This window comes from Salvia miltiorrhiza, chromosome 3 (genome assembly GCF_028751815.1).
Source record: "Salvia miltiorrhiza cultivar Shanhuang (shh) chromosome 3, IMPLAD_Smil_shh, whole genome shotgun sequence".
Lineage (NCBI taxonomy): Eukaryota > Viridiplantae > Streptophyta > Magnoliopsida > Lamiales > Lamiaceae > Salvia > Salvia miltiorrhiza.
In genome coordinates this window covers 16,219,333-16,227,763 of record NC_080389.1, presented here as the reverse complement: position 1 = coordinate 16,227,763, position 8,431 = coordinate 16,219,333, and the positions used below count along the sequence as shown (strand labels likewise).

Sequence of the window (8,431 nt, the reverse complement as noted above, 5' to 3'; positions counted from 1 at the left end):
TCCCAAGAGTCAAGCTCCTCAACATACTTATCATTATTCTCCTCAATCGGTTTACAATGTGTGCCAGACACATAACCCCATAATTTTTTACCTCTCAAAAAATTCTTCATGACATAACTCCAATAAGAATAATTTTTCCCATTCAAACGAACATTAATAGACTGAAGCGAGTCGTCTCTTTCGGAAGTCATAATGATGAAACAAGTAGCAAATAACACCACCAAACAAGTTTCAAAACCAAATAAGAACAGACAATCCCAAAACCAACAAATCTTCAACAAAACACCAAGCAAGATCACCAACAACAATGCCAATCACCAACCAACAAAATCAAATATCGAAGCAATTTTCAAGAAAATACCAAATATTCTGTCGGATCCGGAATCCCACAAACAGGTACATAAATCGAAGGAGAAGGACGAGACGAGTCGAACGGCGTCGACCGGAGCTCCGTCCGGTGCCGGACGCGCCGTCACGCGCCGGCGGAAGGCGACGGCGTCGCTGGAACTCGGAGGCGCGTGTGGGCCACACGCGCGGCTTCCACGGCCGATTTTTCGGCCGTCGGGTCGTCGGACGGTGGCGCTTCTCACTGCGTAGGAGGTGAGATCCAATTCCGGCTGCAAGTTTCCTGCTCTGATACCATGTTAACTTGCGATTTTGAGGAGAAAAGTGAATATGCATTCCATTATGTCAAAACTAAGTAATGAAAGTCTTCTCAACATATTTAAGTAATCTACTTTATTAAAAGACTAATAAACTAATATTCTAACAGGAATCACACCTTACTGCTCAGCGCAGAAGATAGAAAATAACACAGCAACACAAACTCTCAAAATACACACTCGAGCACTCAAGTTTGTGATGAACATAAACAATCAAAAGAATAATATGAACACGAGATTTTTACGTAGTTTGGTCGTATGACCTACATCCATGGAGGACCAGAACAGAACTTTCACTATCAAGGCTACTGTTTTCTGACCTCACTAGACTCTTTTTCTAAAAGAATTCTACGAACTTCTAACCTGAACTGAGAGGATTACATAGAGTATTTATACATGGAATTTAATCAAGAAACGAGCTCGCAAACTAAGGTGAAAGAAGGCTTGCGAGAGAGAGATTGTTGTTAGTTTGTTGTAGTTGTTGTGTATTTGCATAATAGCCCTTCTAATTTCCATGCACTTATACAATTCATGACCCTTCACATTAATTATAAGGCAACCAAGGTATGACCATTGTTACGTCTAGAGCTGGCAAATCGGGCGGGCCGGGCCGGCCCGGCCCGACCCAGCGGGCTTTCGAGATTTATCGGGCCGGGTCGGCCCGGCCCGAAATCGACCGGGCTTCCGATTTTCAAGCCCAGCCCAGCCTCGACCGGGCCATCGGGCGGTCGGGCCAAACCCGCCCAATAATTTTTTTTCACTAAATCCTATTTTTTTACAAAAAATTAAATAAACTAAAATAAATTCAAATAATAATTCATTAGTATATTTTTTGACTTGCAAGTCTAATTAACTATTTTTGATTTCATTACAGCAAATTAACATTTTTGATTTTGCTAATGATTTTATTGTATAAAAATCAAGAAATCATTAGCAGCAACTCATTAGCAAATTTTAATTTTTGACTTCCAAGTCTAATCGTTAGTATATTACAACAAATCTAATGTCTTTTTTACAAGAAATCATTACAGCAAATGCATTAGTTAATTTGAATGCATCTAAAAAATATATAGCACTCAGTCTCTCTATATATAAAATATTGCACTCTGTAAAAAATATATAGCACTCTGTAATTTTTAATACTAAAATATAAACTGCATTGTCTCTCTATAGTCTATGACTCCATATACAGATGATCGATAATCAATTAGTGAGAATGTTTAAACTTTGAACTTTGTTTGAAGTTTGAACTTTGGACTTGGAATGAAAAGAGAGTAAGGAGACTTTACGGGAAATTTAGTGAAAGAAAGTAAGAAATTATACTATAATATAAAAAAAATAAAAATAAATAAAAATAAAAGAGTGGGCGGGCTTTTAGGCCCGAAAACCCCGGGCTTTTTAGCCTAAAGCCCGGTCAGCCCGGCGGGCTCACTGGGCGGGCTTTTTAGGCCCGGGTTTTTTTGGGCCTATATTTTGTACAGCCCAGCCCAGCCCTAAACACGGGCGGGCCGGGCCGGCCCGTCGGGCCGGGTCGATTTTGCCAGCTCTAGTTACGTCCCTAACTAGCAAATAACCCTAGGTCTGATCGTAGGATTGAATTTACCAACATGTGTAACTCACGAGCCCAATATGGAAGCGAGGTGGCTGCCCACGAGCCAATCATTTACATTTGGGTTGGGCTAATTTTATATTTTGTTTGAAAATATAAAATTTATGTTTTTATACTGGAATTAGTGATAACTGGATTGAGTCTCTAACTAATTATTGTTATGAGAAAATATTAATGAATATTATGTTACTGTGAATAAAATAACATATTTTAATTAATATTAATAATAACTAACACTTTAGTTATAAGAGTCAATTCATGAAACTATCCATTCTCTTATAACAAAAAAATAAAATATCCACTACATAAAAAATTAATCAATTTTTGTGCATCTTTGACGATGAATTACGTAATAACGAGGCCTTGACTCGATGGATCTTCAAACTTTAATGAACATATTTCAGAAATAAAATACTGTCTCCGTCCCACAAGAGTGTGCATCACTTTTGGTGGCACGAGTTTTAATAAAGTGTTAAATAAATGTATTGGGAGTTGAAAAAATGATTTACTTTATTATAAAATAAGGGTGTGTTTGCTTTTTATCCCTCTAAATGGAGGGATCACTACAAGAAAAATGCTAATAGACAACATGCGAAGCGTGTCATCTATTTGAAAATCGCATGTCATCTATGTGGGTGTAGTCTATTGAGGGCGCTAATAGACAACATGCACATGCGCGTCGTCTATTAGCTAATAGACAACATGCGCATGCGCGTTGTCTATCAGCTAATAGACAACATGCGCATGCACGTCGTCTTTTAGGTAATAGACGACGCGTAATAGACGACGTGCATGCGCATGTTGTCTATTAGCTGATAGACAACGAGCATGTGCATGTTGTCTATTAGCTAATAGACAACGTGCATGCATCCGTCGTCTATTCGTTGAATTTTTTAATTTTTTATTTTAATTTGGCAATTATATTTAAATTTCTTATTTTTAAAATAAATATTTTATGAGATCTAAAAATTCATAATAAATAATTTAAAATATATACAAAAATAATAAAAAGGTCATTCATTAGTTTCAAAGTTAGTTATCATCCTACATTGAAAAAGTATCCATCATACAAACATCCTACATCAAATCCAATAAAATATTGTTGATCATAATACATGTGAGTCAAAACAAACAAATGAGGTTACTTGAGTGTCAAAGTTACACCATCTGCAAATGCCAAGAAAATTCTCTTCCACTACAAGCTCACCACTGTGGCTTCCACTCAAACTCCCATTTCTTCCACTGCTGCCACCACCCATAACCTTATCCACGGGATGACGGATGCGATGTTCCAAACTTCCTTCAACACCCTCGCCTTCAATGTTGCAGCGCCGCGCAGAGCTAGAAAAAGGCAGCAAAAATTTTCATAAATAAAAAAGCCTCAAATAACAATAACAATATCTGGATTGAAGAATTGGCAAGGTCATAATAAAAAGTCGTTATTCCATTTTTAATATTTGAAATTCACTATACAATGCATAATAGAACACTCGCAGATCATGTCAAAATGAGACTCTAAGATGGAAAAGAAACAATAGTGACAAAAAGATCATAACTCCAAACTCAATCCTTTCAAGGTATTAATTCACCAGAATCTTAGAATCATAAAAAACTTAAAAATATATAATAATCCCAAGTGTTGGAATTTAAAAAGATCATCATAGATGGTTTAAAAAATACTTGTGAACGACCTTTCAAAGTCAAATACAAAGTAATTAATTACTAATCACAATTAAGGCATAAAATTTCACATCAAATAATGTCCTCATGGACTATAATAAAAGATCATACCTTAAAATCAACTACGTCGTGTTCAAATCCCGAGATACTAGATCACTGACACAATCAAACTACTGGGTAAAAATTGAAAACCAACAGCAACCAAGCACATCAAAACAACGAAACTATAGATACATACTGAACGGAGGCATAACTTTGAAGAAGATGATAAGCATGACTAGAACTGCGAGAAAAAATGAAACAGAGAAGAGGATAGTTAAAAGGGAAGGTGAAACAGCAGCAGCCAGAACTATGGGAACTACGAACTAATACAACAAGTCTCGTATTCACAAAAAACTAGACATAAAAAAGAGCTAAGACTATGAATAAGAAAAAACCAAACAGCAGATGACTTTAGAAAGACAGTAATTGGTAAATCTAAAAAAGAAAGGCAGATTAGATTCAGCAGAAGTCCCCTAAAAGTGAACTCATCATAACTTCCTCAATTTATTTGCTGCAATAGATTTAAAATCCATTTACCAAATCCTTCATATCCAAATGCAACATAAGCCTCAAGAGAATTTATCAAACCTCTGAATTTGAAAGCTCCTTCACAGCATCGATATCCTTTTTTGCTGCAAGTACTTTAGCTTTTGCCAATAGGTTACGGTTATTGTAGAATGGGGAATTCTGCAAGTCAAAGCAGCCACTCCATGATCAAATTCAAATGTAAATTCGTGCACGAACAGACATAAAATGACTAGGAGAATACTTGAAGACTAAAATACTGACTTTAAACAGATATCTAAAATAAATCCCAAATACATAGCAACAAAATTAGATTCAGGAATTGAGAAAGATATGTAACTATAGCAAATAGAGTAAGTACAACTTAGAAAAAGAAAGTTTAATCTAACGACAAGAAGAAAATGGCATAATGACCTCATAAAAAATTGAATCAATTCCAGCCATTCACTTTTGGACATTTCAGATTTCCTTTTTAAGATAATCCATTCTCATTAATCATAAAAATGAATATCCCTTAAATAAATTAAGTGCTGAAAGCCTGGAACAGAAGAGAGACTCTATACTTTGAACTAGTAAATATGAATCTATAAGCCTTTTGAAACTATCAAAATTGAGGCAACCACAGCTTATTTATATAGAGAGTATTACTCAATTAATTGATTGATATCATGTTTACCCCCACTTTATTTTGATTGAGGCAACCACAGCTTATTTATTTGATAATCCAGTTTACTTTCACTTGCATCCTGCACTGACATTATGTGACATCGTTTGCAAAAGGAGCATTAATACAAAATCAGAGTGACAAGAAAAGAGTAGTAGGAACATCTTTATCCAATCTGACTGGTAAAAAGGTTGTGAACTCACGTTATTGTAATTCAATATACTGCCACAGTGAGCAAGATTAGCTCGCTACAGCCAGCCACCAACTTTCTGGAGCTTGTCCTTCACAGTTATTGTAATTCAAGCGACTCTCTCCTATCAACTTATCCAAACCTACACATAATGTGCCAAGACCAAACTTTTCATCTTATAACCAGCAGCACACTGAATCTAGAGAGAGGGTACCTTTGGGTGCAACAAACTCATCTAGCTCTAGTAAACATTTCAAAGATGAACAATGTACAGCCATAGCTTCAACAGTATCTCCATATCTTGTGACTTTGAGATCTGCAAAGAAACAAGTTTAAGGCTGCATTCGAGGTGGATTATGTCAATTATTAAAATCTCCCAAACGTGGTTCTTATGCCAACATGAATACTTATTCCAAGTTAACTTGCAGAATATGAACATAACTCAAATCAGTAAAATAGACAGCATAAATCAGAGACATCATCACTAACCTGTACATCACCGCAGCAATCGGCAGTGCGGCGAGGCGAGGAGCAGCAATACACGGCGCAGCGAGGAGAGGCGCAGCAGCGCGGCGAGGCCAGGCGCTGCAATCGACGGCGACGGCGAGGCCAGGCGCAGCAGTGGATCGACGGTGGGGAGGCGGGACGAGTTGCTGGACGGCGGTGGGTGGAGCGTTGGAAACGAAATTCCCAGATCTGATACCAAAAGGCATCATCACATTACACGGTGAGATGGAGAAAGAGAGAGAGAGAGATAGCGAGAGGCAGAGAGAGATCTAGGGCAGAGAGAGATCGAGAGATCGAGTGTGAGAGATTGAGAGAGAGATAGGGGGTTTACCTGAGATGGAGGAGTGGCGATGCGACGAGCACGGCGGCGGCGCGGCGGAACTCGTCGGAGAACAGGATTGAACAAGATTTAAAAACCCTAGGTAGTTACTAATTTAAATTAAGGGAAAGAAAAAAGAAAGAAAGGAGGAGGGGAGAGAGACGCCAGCCTCGCCGCGCCGGAGGCGACGAGAACCGGCGACGTTCGCCGGAGAAATTTGGGAGAAGGAAACGGCAGAGAGGGAGGGAGAGAGAACATATAGCGTGAGGGAGAAAATTTGGATTTTGAGTAAATCTGAATTTTGATAGAGACGACACAATTTTAGATGTTGTCTAACATGATAATAGACGACGCGGAACAGAGGCTTGTCGTCTATTGTTGGCGGTCATAGACAACATGCCCGAAACACGTCGTCTATTATAGAATAGACGACGTGTTTCGGGCTTGTTGTCTATGACCGCCAACAATAGACGACACTCCTCTGTTCCCGCGTCGTCTATTATCATATTAGACGACATGCTTGGCTGTATGTTGTCTATTCCCTTGCTCATAGACAACGCGAATTTAAAATGCGTCGTCTATCACCTTATTACACAACATGCTTTGTTCAATGTCGTCTATTTCTTGTAGTCTATGATCTAAATTCTTGTAGTGGATAACAAAAATTTGTGCCTTTAAATATTTGTTTTCTTATCCCATATTTTACACAAACATCATTTTTTCTTCCTTATTTTCACTTCAAGGAGGGATAATATTATCACACCAAAATGGAGAGATAATATTATCCCTTATTGAAGTGAAAATAAGGAAGGAAAAATGGTATTTGTGTAAAATGTGAAATAAGAAAGCAAACATTTAAAGGCAATTTTTTTTGTTATCCCTCCATTTAAATGGATAAAAAGCAAACACACCTTAAGAGTAAAAAATAAGGAGTTAGCGGTGGGGCAGTGTCCAAAACTGGCAAATACACATTCTTGTAGGACATCCCAATATAGAAATAAGGGCAACCTCTTATGGGACAAAAAGAGTACTAGATAGTGTGGAAATGGAATAAATATACAGAACTTCTTTTTTAAAAAAAAGAGAAAGAAAGGGGATCGAATATTGTTCGTGACTCCATGGGGCTGATTCTTTCTATGATGACTTCGTGGAGGCTTTTGCTCATGCGCGGGAACATTTGGTGCTAGAATTTACTCATGCTCGTCATGATACTAATAGAGCATCTCATGAGTTAGCTCACTTTGCTTCTGTTTGTCAGGATGTAATGATCTGAAAGTCGGATTTTCTAACGTAGCTACTAGATATTGTTCTTTTCAATTATTCTTTATATAAGCATCTTTCCCTTCTCAAAAAATAAAAAGAATATTGTTCGTGGTTCCAGATTTGGTCTATGATTTTGCAAGTAAACCAACAGCAGCATAAGCAATATCTCATGTACACATAAAAATCAAACTTTTCTTCTTCTTCTTGGAATCAAATTGACAAGACGAATCGAAGAGTGTGTGTTATGTGTGCGTGACAGTGGCGGAGCCAGGAATTAAGTTGGGAGGGGGCTGAACTTGTACGGGGGTTCGAGGGCGGTAGCCCACGATTTTTTTTTTCGGCGTTCCATATATTTAAGACATTTTTTTTATTAAAAGACGAACATAATAATAACAATAAACAACATTATTTTCATAAATTATATAATTTCAATATGTTACAAATTAGTTTCAATACATTATAATTTTTTTTGGGCATTTCGTATATTTTAGGCATTTTTTATTAAAAGACAAACATTTTTAAATAACACAATTATTTTTAAATTAAGTATATATGAGAGAATATTACAAGGAAATCAATTTTTGTAAAACAAAATTTGTTTATAATAGGTACACACACACACACACACACACACATATATATATATATATATATATATATATATATATATATATATATAGGGTGTGGTTCTAGAGAGAACTACATTATTTGTGAGAACGGGAGAACCATCAAATCTAATGTATTCACTGTAAAAATTAATGCATTTGCTGTTAAAATTAATGCACTCAAAAAAATAAAAAAAATTGCTCCCTTCAGGATTCGAACCCAGGATCTGTATTCATCCAACAAGATGATGTATCCACCGTAGATCTTGATGATCGAATGGCTGAAAATGGTTCTCCGTTCTTTTTTTATTTATGGTTCTTTCCTGAACCTCTCCCTATATATATATATATATAAACTGAAAATT

General features: G+C 36.9%; 1 long non-coding RNA gene across 12 annotated transcripts; it reads right to left on the bottom strand.

Annotated features, from left to right (window-relative positions):
- Positions 1-3,273: 3,273 nt before the first annotated feature.
- Positions 3,274-6,519, bottom strand: LOC131017867 (uncharacterized). Of its 12 annotated transcripts, XR_009099890.1 has the most exons (8): positions 6,211-6,513; positions 5,862-6,068; positions 5,587-5,688; positions 5,386-5,514; positions 4,582-4,680; positions 4,190-4,234; positions 4,063-4,107; positions 3,274-3,612 (listed from the first exon to the last, which is right to left on the bottom strand). It is a non-coding gene; the product is annotated as an uncharacterized LOC131017867 (long non-coding RNA). The 12 variants fall into 12 exon arrangements; XR_009099887.1 differs by having other exon boundaries at positions 4,063-4,234; positions 4,582-5,269; positions 6,211-6,519; XR_009099885.1 differs by having other exon boundaries at positions 4,063-4,234; positions 6,211-6,514.
- Positions 6,520-8,431: the final 1,912 nt, after the last annotated feature.